A 16,161-nucleotide genomic window follows, 5' to 3' on the forward strand; every position below is an offset into this window, starting at 1 on the left:
GAGAGAGAGAGAGAGAGAGAGAGAGAGAGAGAGAGAGAGAGAGAGAGAGAGAGAGTAGGGTGCATTTCGAAAGTTCCACTGTTTCGGACCGTCCGGTAACGACTTTATGAATAATTGAGCGCACCACTACGCGCTAACGACACAGCGTCCATTCCGAAGCGACGCTTCGTTCGCATTAATTTCCTCCGGTTTCGCCTTCGCCATGCTGGATTTCGCCGGTGTCTTGCATTCGAGAGATGAGTCGCTGGATTATATCCGCGCAACGGTGTCGCCAATCTGACGATTTAATTACGAGGAAATCAAAAGCCCGCGGGAACTGACAAAAGGCCAATCACGCGCTGATTATGCGTGCGAGGGGAGGATGATATTGTTACCACGTGATTTCTCGGATAGCTTATCTTTTCTTTCTTTAATAGCCTTTGAAAGTAGCCTCTGATATTATCTTCTCGGAGTATTTTTTGTTCCGTTGAGTTAGAGTATTCTTTTCCTTAGAGTACTCTGAGGTCTATTGAATTAGAGTACTCTGAGTTCCATTGAGTTACAGTATTTTTTTCTTTAGAATACATACTTTGGGTTTCATTGAGTTACAGTATCTTTTTCTTTAGTGTACTCTGAGTTCTATTGAATTAGAGTATTTTGAGTTACATTGAGTTGGAGTACTCTGAGTTCCATTGAGTTAGAATATTTTGAGTTCTATTGGGTTGGAGTATTCTTTTCTTTAGAGTACTTTGAGTTCCATTGAGTTAGAGTATTCTGAGTTCTCTCGAGTTAGAGTACTCTGAGTTCCATTGAGTTACAGTATTTTTTTCTTTAGAATACGTACTTTGGGTTTCATTGAGTTACAGTATTTTTTTCTTTAGAGTACTTTGAGTTCCATTGAGTTAGAGTATTCTGAGTTCTATTGAGTTGGAGTACTCTGAGTTCCATTGTGTTACAGTATTTTTTTCTTTCGAGGATTTTGAATTCTATCATTGAGTTACAGTATTTTTTTCTTTAGTGTACTCTGAGTTTTATTGAGTTAGAGTATTTTGAGTTCTATTTAGTTGGAGTACTCTGAGTTCCATTGTGTTACAGTATTTTTTTCTTTCGAGGATTTTGAATTCTATTGAGTTATAGTCATTTTTTTTAGAGTACTCTGTGTTCTATTGAGTTAGAGTATTTTGAGTTCCATTGGGTTGGAGTATTCTTTTCTTTAGAGTACTTTGAGTTCCATTGAGTTAGAGTACTCCGAGTTCCATTGAGTTACCCTTTCCAACGAACAGGAAATATAATTCAGTATTTATCTGTCGCTCTGGTAAAGAAACCGTGAAAAGTATTTTTTTGCGTAGGTACGCGATAGCGCCAATAAAATGCGCGGGAGCACTTCACGCACGCGTGAATTAATTCATGCAAACGGCTAATTCGAGTGTCCGAAACAGATTGATCAGCCGAAAGATCGTTCGGGCATACCGGGTAAATTGGTTTGCTGATTTTCATCGGATATCCGATTTAACCAGTCTACCGTGCGAACGACGCGGGAACCGAAGTTTTCTGAAAATAATGAATCCCATTGAGATCCATCCACTGACAGCGAGCAATCAGTCATGCTTCGAGCGAACCGACGAGGAAAAAATAAAAAAAGAATGAGAGAGAAGGAGAGGGAAGAATTCGTTTCTATAATTATCGTACGCCGTGTGGCACGATTCAATTCATTTTCCCGGCGTACGTGGCTGGAAAAGAGAAAAAAGAAGGGACAAACGAAAATAGAGCATCAAACGCGCGTGTAACAAAGTGGACGAGAGGTAAAAAGCGCGCTATCGCATGAAGTTTACTCGAAATCATCCGTCTCCGTGTTTTAAAAGCCTCGTCCCACGATTTGCATATATAATTTCTGGAACTTCTCACCCGTGCACGTGCCTCATTAAAATATTAAAATAAAAAGAAGAAAGAAGTGAGAGAGAGAGAGTGAGAAGTAGATGGAGGGAAGAGAGACGAGGGAACACCAGGCGCCAGCAACAAATCCTCCTCTCTCGAGCGGAAACTTGAATGTAACGACACGTACAATTTACTGCCCTGCTGCCCCCTCTCCTACGCCCCACCCACCCTTTTTGCGGGCATTATACGTATTCATGCTCGCCAAGAATTCGTAGAACGTTCGGTATTAGCGAGAGAGAAAGAACGAATGACAGGAACGCGGTGCACGAGTGAACGAAGTGAGGGAGAGACAGGGAGAGACGATCGGCGGAGGTAGATACGGCACGCGAGTGGCAATAATTCTCCTCGCGACGATATTTCAATAACGCCCGTATAAAGTATCGCCGTCCACCGATATAAGCCCGATATTCAATGGGTACCTATCAGTTTTCCGTCGTGCACGGCATTAAATCTGCATCCGATGAAACCGATTCCCTCTTGAAAATCGTGCCGGGCCACTCGGAAGAAAAAGGATCTGCCATCGACAACGACGTGTCCCCGGCATTCGTGTCTGTCGATGATCCGAAAGGAAGAAGAATGTTTCCGTCTGGTCGTCTGCGACAAAAGAGGCTCCGACGAATCCGCTAATTTCCATCGACGGGACCGCTGGTTCGCTATTCCGGCGCGATCGTTCGTAACGGAACCGATCACAGTATTTCTAGCTTCTACTCTCGTCAACTTTTCTACTATTTTTCACGAACGCTTCTTCCGCGTTCGGAGTTTCTTCTTTCTCGCGTGATATCGGCCATCTTGAAATCCTTTCGATTTCACTCGAGGCGTTTATGATTGACGCGAGCGATGACGATCGGAATAAGCGCTCGTCGCAGCATTTCCTCTGAAAACATCGACTATCGTCTAGGATCAGGAAAAGGATAAATAAAAAGAACGACGAAGGAGAGTGGCGTGTGCTCGATCTAGTCGCACGATGTCAGCGTGAAGCGTAACGAGGTCCGAGTTTTAATATCCTGCTCGCGAGAGGCTGGAGAAAAGCGAGGCAATTTTAAAAAATTACAGGGATTATTCGTGGTATTGGAATCATTATGCAATTGTCCCATCTTCTTGCAATTATTCAATTTCCACATAACAGTCCACATACAGTCTCTCTTCCATAAAAACAGGAAGAAATTCTTCCCCGTAGCAAAAATATACAGTGCCAATAAAAGAAACAGAACGGCCCTTAACGTTAGCTAGAATTCATTTTGAAGATTACCACGGTAAAATAGGGGAAGGAAATTATTACCGCGTGAATTGAGAGCTAAGAAGGAGGAAGGAGACTACGTGCATTGGTCTATAAAGTGAGAAATTCAACATAATTCCAGAGGACGTTATCAGAGTTGTACGTTTGCCAGGGGAATCGTCGCGACGTCGGGCCGCGCGCGGCCAAATAGATTCCGGACTCTGAAAGAACAAATTCGCCGCATTTAAGGATAATGTATCGCTACTTGCCGCGCCATTTCCGTCCGCTAGTAAATAACGCCGTCGCTCGCTACTTTCTTTGATCACCGACGATGAAATTAAATTCTTTTGTCATTGCTCCCACCAGTATATATATGTATATTGTTTGATGCCTCTTTATGTCCCCTTGATTAATGGAACCGTCAGCTCTATCTAAAAATTACACGCGTATACACACGCACACACCTTTCTTCGCCACTTTCTTTCCAACGTTTTCCCCTAATTAACGTTGCTCTCCCTCTCCTTTTCCAGCGATAAGCTTGAAAAACGTCGCTATTAGTTGCGATATTAATTTCGGAAAAAGGAGTAATCACTTCTACAAGAGATACATATCTCTTCGCTTCTACAGCACTCGATCAATATGATAATACGGTAATTCAGTTGGGCCGTTGCAATTGGATCAGGCTAGCAATTATTCCACGGTTGATTAATCGATATTCACTAATGGCACTGTTTATTACCAGCGTGCATTCGACTTCCTAAGTGTCAATCTACAATTTTAGAGCACTCGGTCCAGCGAACCACACACCGTAGCCTCATTACAGACGCTATTGCATCAATCTAGAAATTATTCGAAGGAACGGGTTGATCGATATATCCCGGTAACACCGCTGTTTATTGCCGTACGCAAAGCGCCGTCATAACGCCTGCGAATTTTCATAGTGTTGCCATTAATATGGTATATATCCAGGGAAGCGTAACACGGTGGTAGAATACGGTCGGAGGCTAACCGTACAACGAGCCTTGGGAAACCGATGCCAAGCACGTATCAAGTCCCAGACTTCAAACAAATCTGATCGGGACAATCGTGGAGGTCCAGGTGGTCGGTAATTCACCGCAATTTCAGGAGTCCTTTCAAACGTGGACGCCTATAGAGGCGTCCCGGGTGCGGGCAAACATTTATCGAATCGCTCCACATCGTTAACGACGCCGCAACCAGAGTACTCCCGGCTAGCTGGTCGCGCGGCGAATAATGGAGGGCCAATAATCGGATGGTCGCGTCATCGATGACTCGCGTATTAATTAATTCCCCGGACAGATCGCGTTACAATGGCCTAATTCACCCGGTCGGCGGGTTGTTACGTCGCGTCGCCGACGGCCGAATGCGCGACACCGATCCGCCAAACGGAAGTGGAGACACCCGAAAATCTGTCAGACCGATCGCGCGACAGTAGTTGCGGATTCAGTGGTGAGACAGACAACTAGAAGTCGCGCGTCTGCTCTCGCCTTCTTCGATCGTTTGTTTCCGTTGGAAGCTTCGCGATGGAATTTCTGTGAAATGTTGAAGTCAACGTGACTAACGAGGGAACGTTAGTCGCATTATTGTGCATTGGTGGGAATTAAAAATTCGGTTCGTATTTCGATTAACATTCAGAGAGAAAAATTACGAAAAAAGGGAAATTATTCAAAGAAATCATTTTGTTTTGTGTGATTGAATTTCCCGTAGTAAAACATAATTAGAAATAAAAGTCTTTTACCTAGGCCCTTCAATTTTCGAGATATTCCAGAAAATGTGTGTTCAACGCTCTCAACTTTGAGACCGTTTTTCACCTCCTCAGTATGGATAATCGCGAATAAAAGAAAATACGTGTCAAATATTTCTCCGTGAACTATCTCTCGTAAAAGTTTCATGAAAATCGTACTTACAGATTCCACATACTCCTTTATTAGTATCGAACACATTTTTCTCGTCGTATTCGAAAAATTCGATTGCCCCATCGATACACGTAACGCGAAAAAAAAAAAACGGACAGAGAAGAGAGAAGAGACACAAGGAAACGCTGATAACATAGAGAAAAAAGGTCACTAATGGTCGGCACACTTATCGGTAGACAGACACCAATTAATAGTCGGACGAAAGAACAGGTAACTCTGAAAACAGCCGCTGCATAGATGAACAAGCAGATAATTGGACGGGCACAAAAGCGACGGGGGAGACAGCGAGCCAATTAAACTAAAAGGAGAAACAATTAAATAAACAGGGAGCAAAAACGACACTCGAGAAAACTCGTCTGATCGTTTCTGAACGCGATCGGAAGTTGGGATGCCGGCGTACAATCGCGACACTGACACCCATCGATTTCACGCGGTACTCCCTTTCGCTTTTAATGTCGGCGAAATTAATTAAATGCCCGGAGAACAGAAGAGGCGAGAGAGAGAGAGAGTTGGCCACGCGAAAGGTAGCTCAATGAGAAGCACGACGACGAGCTTCTAGCACCTGCACCGGCCACCTACCCCTTGCATTTTACGCCTGGACGATTTCGCGCTCAACAGAGAGCACGTAACCCTGTTTCCCTCTGGTCCCACCCCTGTCTTGCTCTCAGACAACCCTCTTCCATCTGCAATTCCGCCGTCTCTGTTGCTCTTTCATGCGATGAACGGGCGAGCCCGTCGGCTTATCAATGAGAAGACGATTGTATTGAGTAAATAGCGGAGTGGAGTTTCGAATAGAGTGCGCCGAAGGGGAGGTCGTAGTCTCCTAGTTTCTCGCAGATTCGATTACCAGCCGCCTCTATCGAGACCACTGTCGCGTGGCGACGTACTGGTCTCGTTGTTCCACGCCAGGATCCTCTTGTTCAGCCATCCGTATTACTCGGTCCTTCGTTTCTTTCGTCGTTAATGTGGAACTTTTTAACGAGACACGATCTCTCCTCGAATCTATACAAATTGTTTATAACAATTGAAGTTGCTAACCTGGGAGATTTACAGTGGTCGATTCTTTTGTTAAACGGAAAGGAAAAGAACGACGCGTTTCGTGAAAATTCGTCTCGGACTAGAATTTCTATATACCGGGTGTCCCAGTTCGTTTTGATGAAACTTCGCCAGTGCGTTCTATGGGTATAAGTGAGGAGAAAATGTTATATGAACATAGGTCGTTTGAAGCTTCGTTAAAAAGTTATCGCTGTAGAAACCGCGAAGGATAAAGGGAGTGAATGAAAGTAAAGAGCAAAGGAAAGGGTATTACAAACATATTCCATACACACTTGTAACAATATAGAATCCTGAAAATGTAGAGATGTTACGGAAATGGAAGTTCACCCCAGCAACTGGGCCAACGTTTGATCAGCTATTAATATCCGCAACACCAGCCACTGCCGAAAGCCGCGGTCCCGCGGTCCCAGAACTAGTTTCGCAGTCTCGATTCTCCGCTTAATTTTCGAAACTCGAAAGTCATATCGTAGTATCCTAACGTCGTATTTACACGGTGAATACGGCACCGGGCAAGCGTAACTTCAACGTTCACGTGGAGTTAAGAGACGGCTAGAGGAGGATGAAACGGAACCAAACTACCCATGGCGCAGGGATATTAATGGGCACAGCTACGGCTACGTGCCTAACGTTAAGTATTAATTATACTCGTAACGTGACCGTTTAAATCTGTGTGTATACACCTACCTCTCGTTGCTGTTGCTCTGCTCTTCCTGTTACTATCGCGTGATAAGCGGACGTGTTGTGGCACGAAAATTTCATGTATCGGCGGTCTGTCGACACCGGGCACAGACAATCGAGGATCTGAATTTCTCTATGGTCTACTAAGGCGATTAAGTGTATCGATTAGCGATAGCCAATTGAACGTGGCCGAGTTGCGTACTCAAGACTCCGCCTGTTTGCCCTGAAAGTTTGATGTTGGCTAGTTGGCCACGGATAATGTACTCGATGGAATATTGCTTGCTGTTAGTCAACGTCTAATAGAGCCTTCCTCCGAATTCTGTCTATAATTGAAAACGTTAATTCAACAACGACGATAATTCCGTCGATTCCTGGTCAAATTTGACTACGGAAAAAAATACGTCGAGCATTTCCGTTGCCTGGAAATCGTCCGTCGACGCCAAGCCAGCGTTCTTCATTCCGATAAAGGGAAACTCGGCGCCGCTTGGCGCGAACACCTCCGCCTCTTAATCGGGCGAGAAAGAAAGAAAGGGAAAGGACGGCGAAGTTTCGTCGTTGCGCAGGCGAGAGAACGGGACTTTTCCATATATGTTAAGTGCCAGGTGGCGTCGTCGGCCGTTTTGTCTACAGAGAAACACGACGAGTTGAGAAAATCCAAAAGGGGGCCGATGGTAAGTTTCTTTCTCGACGTAACGCTGGGTGAGAGGGGTTTCTTGGCCGCTCGAAGAGGAGGAGAGGACCGAGAAGAGAGGAAGGGAAGCAAGAAGCAGCAGCAGCAGCAACAGCCTTGGCCGGCCTCGTGAAATTATTTTCTCCGCGAACCGAGGAACTTTTATCCAATATCCACGGCAGCATCTGGCATCAAACGGTCCCGCGACCAAGTGTCTCTATGGGGTTTCGGAAAATGTTCCGTGAGAGGGTGGTGGGCTCGAGATGTTGCTCGGTAAACTGCATCTTTCATTGTCGTTTAATTGAACGTAGTCGTGGAAGAATCGCAGTCGCGATTTCTCCAAACAGTGGAACACGATTTGGTTTTGGATATCAACGAGCCAGTTCATGTTGCAGAATTATCGAGGAGCGAACGGTGGATTTATCGTTTGATTAAAAACGTTAACCGAGCTTTCGAATAGCTTTGATGCGCTCGAACGGTCAATTTGCTGGGCTTCAATTGTCGATATTCGGTTTCCATAGCGAATTTATCGCGGCCGTTCTGCCCTCTCCTCCGCCATTAACACATATCCCCCTTCTATCGTAGCTCTCGTTTCGCTTCTTCGACCATGATTTTCTCCGAACTTTGTTTCCACGACTGTCGTCTCTTCGAGGTATACCACGTCTACGAGATATACAAAGGGAAGCTTCACGAGCGACGACTAAACGTTCAATTGTTTACCAGCAACACGAAGGCCATTTCCTGACGGAAGTTCCCTAACGACGTTCCTCGATCCCCATCACGGACCACCGAGCATATTTGTATTTCGCTCGTGGACCATGACAACTTCTCCCTCGAAGATCTCACGATCCTCCTCGACAACTATACGAAGAGGGAGGTACGAGCACCCTATTCGTATCTCGCGACAATATCGCCGCCCTTCACGCAGAACTTGTCCTTCTATCCTCCGAAGATTCTGCGGTGGACTTAAGGCGATGGGCGCGATGACGCTTTATTTACACCCTGTGTGTATACGTGCACATAACCTAAACACGCCCGCGTCTCTATGCACACGGTGTAACGAAAATTTACGGGCCAACTTTCCTATCGTATTATCTCGTGTAAACATTGGTCCAGAAACTCTTTCCAAATATCAACGCTTCTCCTGCGTCAGTAGTAGAAACTGCTACAAACATTCGGAATTCCTTCTCATCCTTACGGTCAGAATTAATGTAATCGCCGAATTTTTAGACCGATATTTAACGGAGGATTTCCGAGTAAAAAGACGAACGAGACAAGATAGTTTCACCGCCTATTTCGTTCACACCCCGTACATGAGAGACCAAAGTTACGTCTCAACTTTATTAGCTCGTGTATCTGACCGCGTCGCCCCTGTCATCCCGGGGTCACAATTGAGGGGTGAGCGTGTGAGCGAGGGATTTTTTTTGTTTCCTTTTCGAAAAAGCCCCGAAGCCAGATTTTCATTGGCCACCGCTTCATTCCGTCCCAGATAGGATTTCATATCCAGGCGGTGCTGTTTTTTTTTCCACTTCCCCTCCCTTGAAGAACAGCGACGGTGATACCGCGCGTGGAAACGGCGGAGTGAGAAGGGAGGATGATGGTGAGAGAGTGGCGGCGGACAACGGAGAATTCAATCAGGCGAGTCGACGCTCCTCTCGGCGCTATTACCATCAGGGATCAAGTCCGTATATTTACTACCTGTCAAATTTCACCAGGATGCCCGCAACGTGCTCGTAATTACATCCTGGCAACCGATTGGAAAGCGGTTTTCGTGGGTGCATGCGCGATGGCGAACGGCGAACGTGTGTGTTTGCCTTGGCCCTGACGAGGCCTATCCGTTTCACAGGCTTCTCTCGTCTCGACGTTCTCTGTCACTGCGGCCTATCACTTTGCGCCGACCTGCCCGCCGGTCACTCGAACGCAGAAACGGGATACACGCGGTCAATGCGACCTTCCATCGTTTCATAATAGGCCCTATTCATTCTCTGATACAGCGTCTCGATAAAGGGGGCCAGTTGTCAATGGCCCTTACATATTATATCGCGCGACCAGCCCGTGTTCCTCTCGCCGCGCCATCGCTGCTACCTAATCTCGATAATGCTCGATATAGAACGTGCAGTTGCGGGGCGAGTCCTGTCGTTTTGTCTCTAATTTGATGACTGCGACGTACGTTTACCACCGACGGAGAAATCGTCTGAATATCTGCTTTTCAACCCTTTCGCTGCGCGGCATAGTTTAACGCGTGACGTGTAAAATTTGTTATTTTCGCTGGATCGTTTTAAAATTCGGGTTATCAAATTAAGGTGGAAATGCGTAAAGGATGAAATTGAGTATTAAATTAAGATGAAACGCCTATAGGCGCCGATAGTAATGAAACGGTTGAGTTTCAGAACGGTCATGGTGTATTTTTGTCGGAATTTAGCGTAATTAGTTAATTAGCTCGAAAGCACAGTGAGAAACTTAGCGACTGAGTAATAATATCCTTTTACTTAGAGGGAACAAGGTCGATGATGTCGTTAAACTACCAGGCTAGTCGTTGCAACCATTACACATATACACGCCGAGACAAGAAAGTATTTCCCCCTGTACGTAGCGGCTTAATTAATGCGGAGTCATTAGCTACGTATTATTTTGCATCGAGGAGCTGTTCCTGGCGTGTTCTAATTAATTTCCTAATTTATTACGTGTAAACAAACGACAACGACGCCGCATCGTCGATTTCCTCTCTCTTCCCCGTTGATAAATACAGTTCAAAATCATTTCACAAATTTTCAAATACAAAACATCCCTGGAAAATGTATCTGTTTTACATTCGTACCAGCACTTCCATCGAAGCGCACCGTAAAACCTGAGTAAAACCATGAGATCCACGAATTACATCCATCATCCACGAAGCTGTATCGCAGCAATTGGCATACCTCCGGAAGATTTCACCGCGCGGATTCCCTGCCGCGCGTGTAATAACGTTAATCGACGCGGAAATTCCGCAAACCTCGTTACAACGTCCCCGATATTCACGAACTTTAATTTCCATCGTTACGCGGCACGGAGATCGTCGCCGTCGATGATATCTCACGGCCACCGATAAAAACCCCTGGGATAGTGGTGTAAAGGCCAGGCACGGGGGACTCTGAAGACGCCGTTATAAATCCCGTCGTCTTGCAGGAAGCTGCAAGAGACCAGAGGTTCACCCTTGCAACAGGGGGAACGAAGAGGAACGAAGAAGAAGAAAGAAGGAAGATAAACGCGGAAGCTCGCTCGCCGTAAAACCGGCCGAGAAATAAAAAGATCGTTCCTCGGCTCGTGGCCGAGATCGTTTCGCAATGGGGATTACCTACGGCACGTCCTGCGGAATGGTCGAAGCCATCGCTCACGCGTATTTCCAGCGTAGCCTGGAACCGTTGGTTGGCTGGGAACGAGGATGGTATGTCCGGCTCGTTTCCCTTGAAACGAAGAAGCGTCGGTTTTACCGGGACGATCCGTTGCCGCTTAAGTGTGATAACAATGTGCTTGGAAACGCGATTAATCGAACGTAGGTAGAGTAGGAGGACGGTGTGGAAGGGGACGAGGAGAGGGTGGATTTTTAATATTCTCTGGGTAACGACGGTAAACGAGGTACGAGGAGAGGCTCTCACACGCTATTGATTCACGGACACGGATTCGTTTATTGCTTTTTTCCGTGCACGCGGACACGATGCGTTTAATTATCGCGACGCGCGTTGGGTTAATTAACGCTCTTTGAAAGCGGAAATTCTATTAAACGAGCCGCGCTAGCTCTTCGACCGTTTCCATCTTCGCTTGTTTAGCAGGTGTATTTGGTAATTTGGTAATAGTACCGGTTCGAACGACTCTGACAGAAAAAACAGCCAGCTCTTCTTTTTCGTGTTTTTTTTTTTTTTTGTGTTTTGTTCCTGTGTCGCGGCACATTCGCGCAGTTTAATTGTCCCCCGCCCGATCAGCTAACGAGAGAATTTTCCGACGAAATTAGTACAGGAATGTATTGGTACACGCGTTTCTCGTTGTCTCTTCGTGAAAGGCTCGACGTACCCCGCGAGCAACGTTGATTCACCCGAAAATCTGTTGCGTTACTTAACGAGCCCGACTGCTCGTTCGCGAAACGCATAAACGGAATCTCACGTTCAGTTTCGTCGAGAGGCGTTCTTAACAGATGCCAGGAAGCTGTTCGCGATGAAATTTCCCGGCCGCTTCGCGTGTACCTTTGTTGTTTGTCGAATAAATGCGAAGATAAAACCGACTTAACGATGCATTTGCGAATCGAAATTCTCGGTGCGCGGAAAGCCTCGAGTTAAGCACCGTGCCGCTACGAGAGCCGGTGAGAAATTGAAATTGCTTCGGGGAGAGCGAAACATCGTGACGATATTTCTTTAAAATCTTACCATCCGCTTCGCTCATCGACGTTAATGGAACCTGGAATGACCTCCTTAACATTTTTTTACGCCTCGAGACACTGAGATTGCCATCCAGTTCGATGTTTCTTCTTTTGTTTAAAAAACAAGCGTCCAACTGCGAGGTTTGTCGTCGAAGTCAACCCTTTCGTTTCTAATGGCGTTTCAAAAATTTACGATCACAGCCAAGAAAACAGATTTTTATTATGGTATTGAAATCTGCCGCAGTGAAAGGGTTAAGCGACTTTTCGACCACGATCGACCAAGTATCTATCTAATTTAACGTAACGTTCGTGTCTTCTTGGATGTTTCGCGGAACTTTGCCACTTGGACGCAATAATTATTAGACGCACGGCGATATAACGCGAAACACTGTGATATATAATACTATCCGCTTTACGGATCGCGCTGTACATTAGCAACGCGACGTTCGATCCACGATGACGCGGCGTCAGTGATTTGAAAGCATTTCGATGTTCCGTGATTCAACACGGATGGAATGCGAGCGACGTGAAGTATGTTTGTTAATGAGGAAACGTGAATATAATACGCGAGCAATACCATTATTAACCGTGTCACTCAGGAATCTCGATGAAGACGCTCTCGATACTGCCTGTCACCGGTTTCTTCAAGCCACATCGATCGCGTACAATGTTAGCAAACTTTGTCGATATTGCTTAGAGTAAACAGAAATGGCCATTCTGTTCCTTTGACCACTAAATTTAATTAGATTTCACCTGTCACCTTTCTCGAGAATTTCATTTGAAAGCTACTTCATATTTCACCGAGCCATCAGACACACAGGGTGTCATGAAAGAAACGATTCCTCGTGAAAAAATAAGTGGAAAATGCAGAATAAAGTTTTTGCGTATGAAGCTTCGTTTACGAGAAAAAGGACTTTGAAGATCTGTGAGGTACGCTTACACTAACTATAGCAAAAATTGTAGAAATCTACAGAGAATGCATAACAATTTATTTCACAGAGTATACAGCAATATAGTAGCAACGACAGGAAGCAAATTATATTGCACATGTTTATCGATACAGAAACAAAGCTCCGTCAATTCGAGATTTACCTACAGTTTGCACACATGTATAGTCAATAGAAGAAATATAACAAAGTCGTTTATAAGTTTCAGTATATCGACAAGCGAATGGACAGAAACATCAGTTAAACCTGCCTGAATTCTGCCAATTTCGTTTCAATCTTAATCTCTACTTCATTTCACGACCTCCCTACATTTCTTCCACCGACTATACCTCACAGAGCTCCAGTCACTTTTCTCCAAAACGAAGCTTCATACCCAAAAACTTTATTCCACACTTTCAATTTACATTTTCACGAGGAATCTTTTCACGATGTCAAAGACACCCTGTATAGGAACGAGCGAGCAAACATATGGCCGCCACGTTCCTCCACGTTTATGTGAACAATTCGAGCCACGTCGTGGAACATGTCGGTCGGACACGCTCATCGATTCCATCAAAATCGGCCATCATCGATGGCAATCGCGGCGCGGAGTTTCCAACCGGATCGTACCCTTTCGTTATGTCACGGCGGGTCGTAAAACGTCGACCAAAAAGTATACCGGCCGTGTATTGAGTGGTGGTGGGTCCTGAACGGCGGCGCCTCGCTGGCTGGCAATCTTTCTCCTAATCTCTGGCAGGTTGTTTCGTGGGCCGCATGGTCGCTGCACGCCATAAAACGTTAGGCGTGCGCGCGGTGCGGTGCGTTTTCATGGCGCTACATTTAGCAGACTGTAAACTACAACTTTATGCGGAAGTTTTTATAGTTGCGGCCGAACCGACCGGCCATAAATAATGCTTTATTACGAAGGGACCAGCGATATGTAAGCCGTGCGAATTGTATTCATCGTTCAATTCGTGTACGGCCCTCTCCTTCCTCACTTTCCTCTTGTCTACGCGATTGTTATTGCCCAGGAATGGGAATTCTGTGCGTCACACCGACGTGATTTTTACCAGGAGTTTTCGTCAATTTACGACCAAGGTTAAAGTTTCCGATGGTAGGCTGATATATGGCCTGGTTTCCTTCGTCCTTACATTTCTCCACTGGAGCGTACCCTTTTTGCCGGGACTTTCGAAATGTCCATAGTTCTCTAGAGCCGCTTTTGCATACGGACTGTTAATTAACGCGATTCTAGCGTATGCTCATAAATATTGCATTCTCTGGATTCAACAAGCATAAATCGATGAATATTCATAAACGTCGCGGTGTCGATTGAAAAACACATGGTAGGTGTTGCCACGCAAGTCGTAATCTCGTGTGGCCATTGATCAAGATCAACGTTACCTCCAATTAAACTTTCCTAGAGGAATTTAAACGGCCTTCGATCCTACCTGGATTACCGGCCATCGAGATCTCTAACGGTGGTCTAACAGATGTTCGTGCCCAGAGCTCGGTAAAACGCATTAACTATTACGATTGCTTCGGACTGGTGAATATACATGGTAATATGAGGCTTGGTGCGGGGATCTCGGTTGATCGAATCGGCCGAAATGCAAAACCATTTCGACTTCTATGCGATCCGGGATACACCGCGAGCGCATTGCGACTCACTCTGTATATCGAATCGATCCTCTCTGGTCTCCGTGGCACGTGGAGCGGTGCGTTGGTGGTGTTGCTCGTTGAATTTTGATGCTTTCCAGCGACGAAGCTAAGAGGCTGTGCTACTAGATAGTGCTACGTGTTTGCGTAATATTTCCTCGAACTGGTTTCGCCACTTAAATTAGTCACTCTCCATTTACTCGCATTTATCTTTTCAGAACTTGTTTACAGCATATTAATGCCCCCTGGTGAATATTCATTTTCCCCTAGGAAGGAGGTCATGACACTCCTTTTTTTTCTTCTTCCTTCTAGCAACAGTGAAAATTAACAACGCGAGTAAACGGAAGATAAAGCGATGTTTATGTCGAATTGTCGTTCGCACGATCCCCACCAGACACGTTACGCCTCGACAAATCCCTCAAGTATCACCCATGAATCTTCCCGAATCTCAATATTAATCGAGCATTCTTCCCGCCGCTCCCGAAGATCCGCCGTTCCTCTCCCGGTATCAGCATCGCGGCAATAAAACTTGCCGAGTCCCTCAACGTACCTCGGCTTCCCCCTTATTACATTATAATTCACATCGCCTTTCCGTCACGAAGCTGCGTCGAAGAGCTCCGCCAGCGGTAGATTCCCGTGTCGGCCGTCTATCTTTTTCATAACGATATCCGCGAACGTCCGCGTTAAATCCGCGTGGCGCGTGTCTGGAATAAGGCAACGTACCTCTCGAACACCGGCAACCCACCCGGAGCAACCTTGTTCCGTCTACGGCACGAAGTGAACGCCAGGAAACACAGAAATTTCGTCGAACGTTTAATTCTCGACCGCGTATCAGCGAGCTTAGCGGTTATGCTTGTCTACTTTGCCGCAGGTTCGAAAGGAGGGATAGCGTTTAAACTAACGCGTCGAGCGATACGATAAGCGACCTAGGTATAGGCTAAGTGGTGTGTTCCCGGGTGGAATCCTCGAAATTAATTCCAGGGAAGAAGCTCCGTCGTCTAGGCTCGCTCTTCTACCAGTTCCTTCTCTCTCTCTCTCTCTTTGTCTGTGAGCAAACACGAAGTCTGACGGGTGTAGAGAGAGAGAGAGAGAGAGAGATAGGGTAGCTCAGGTTAGACTAACCTAACCGAGAGCAATCCAGAGGCCCGGAGGTTGTCCCTCTCGTCTGGTGCAGCAAGGTGCAGCCTACGTCTATCTAGAGCTGCCACGAACTAGCTAGGAACGAGATATCAGCCGGGGGAACAATTCCAATCAATTTGAGGCGGATGTATGCGTCCAACGTCGCCTCCCCTCTCCTTATTCTCTCTCTCTCTGTGTCTCTCCCTCTCGTTGCTGTCTGTCTTTCACCCTTTGCTATCCTCTCGCGCCCCTAAACTCTCCACCCTTGTCTCCTTGCCTAGATCTCGTTGCTCTCGCGACCGATATGCACCGGGTACATATCCATAGGGTGCAGAAGGTGTGCAGCCTATATAATCGACCGCCACGAATCGAGATGCCATCGAGTGGACTATTCGGATTTATCCGTCGTTCCTCGTTCGAGTGGTTAATCGTTTCCGCGACCGCAGCATACGACCAGGGACGACGAGAGACCGAGGCAGGAAGGAAAATGGAAAAGTCGCGGTGATTTTTGTCCCTTGTTCGCCGCGTGGAACTGGGTCACCGAGATGTTGGTCGAGAGAGGTAGTTTCACCGGAGTTTCTGCGATTTTTTCGAACGCGGTA

This window comes from Habropoda laboriosa, unplaced genomic scaffold (assembly GCF_001263275.1).
Source record: "Habropoda laboriosa isolate 0110345459 unplaced genomic scaffold, ASM126327v1 scaffold86, whole genome shotgun sequence".
NCBI lineage: Eukaryota > Metazoa > Arthropoda > Insecta > Hymenoptera > Apidae > Habropoda > Habropoda laboriosa.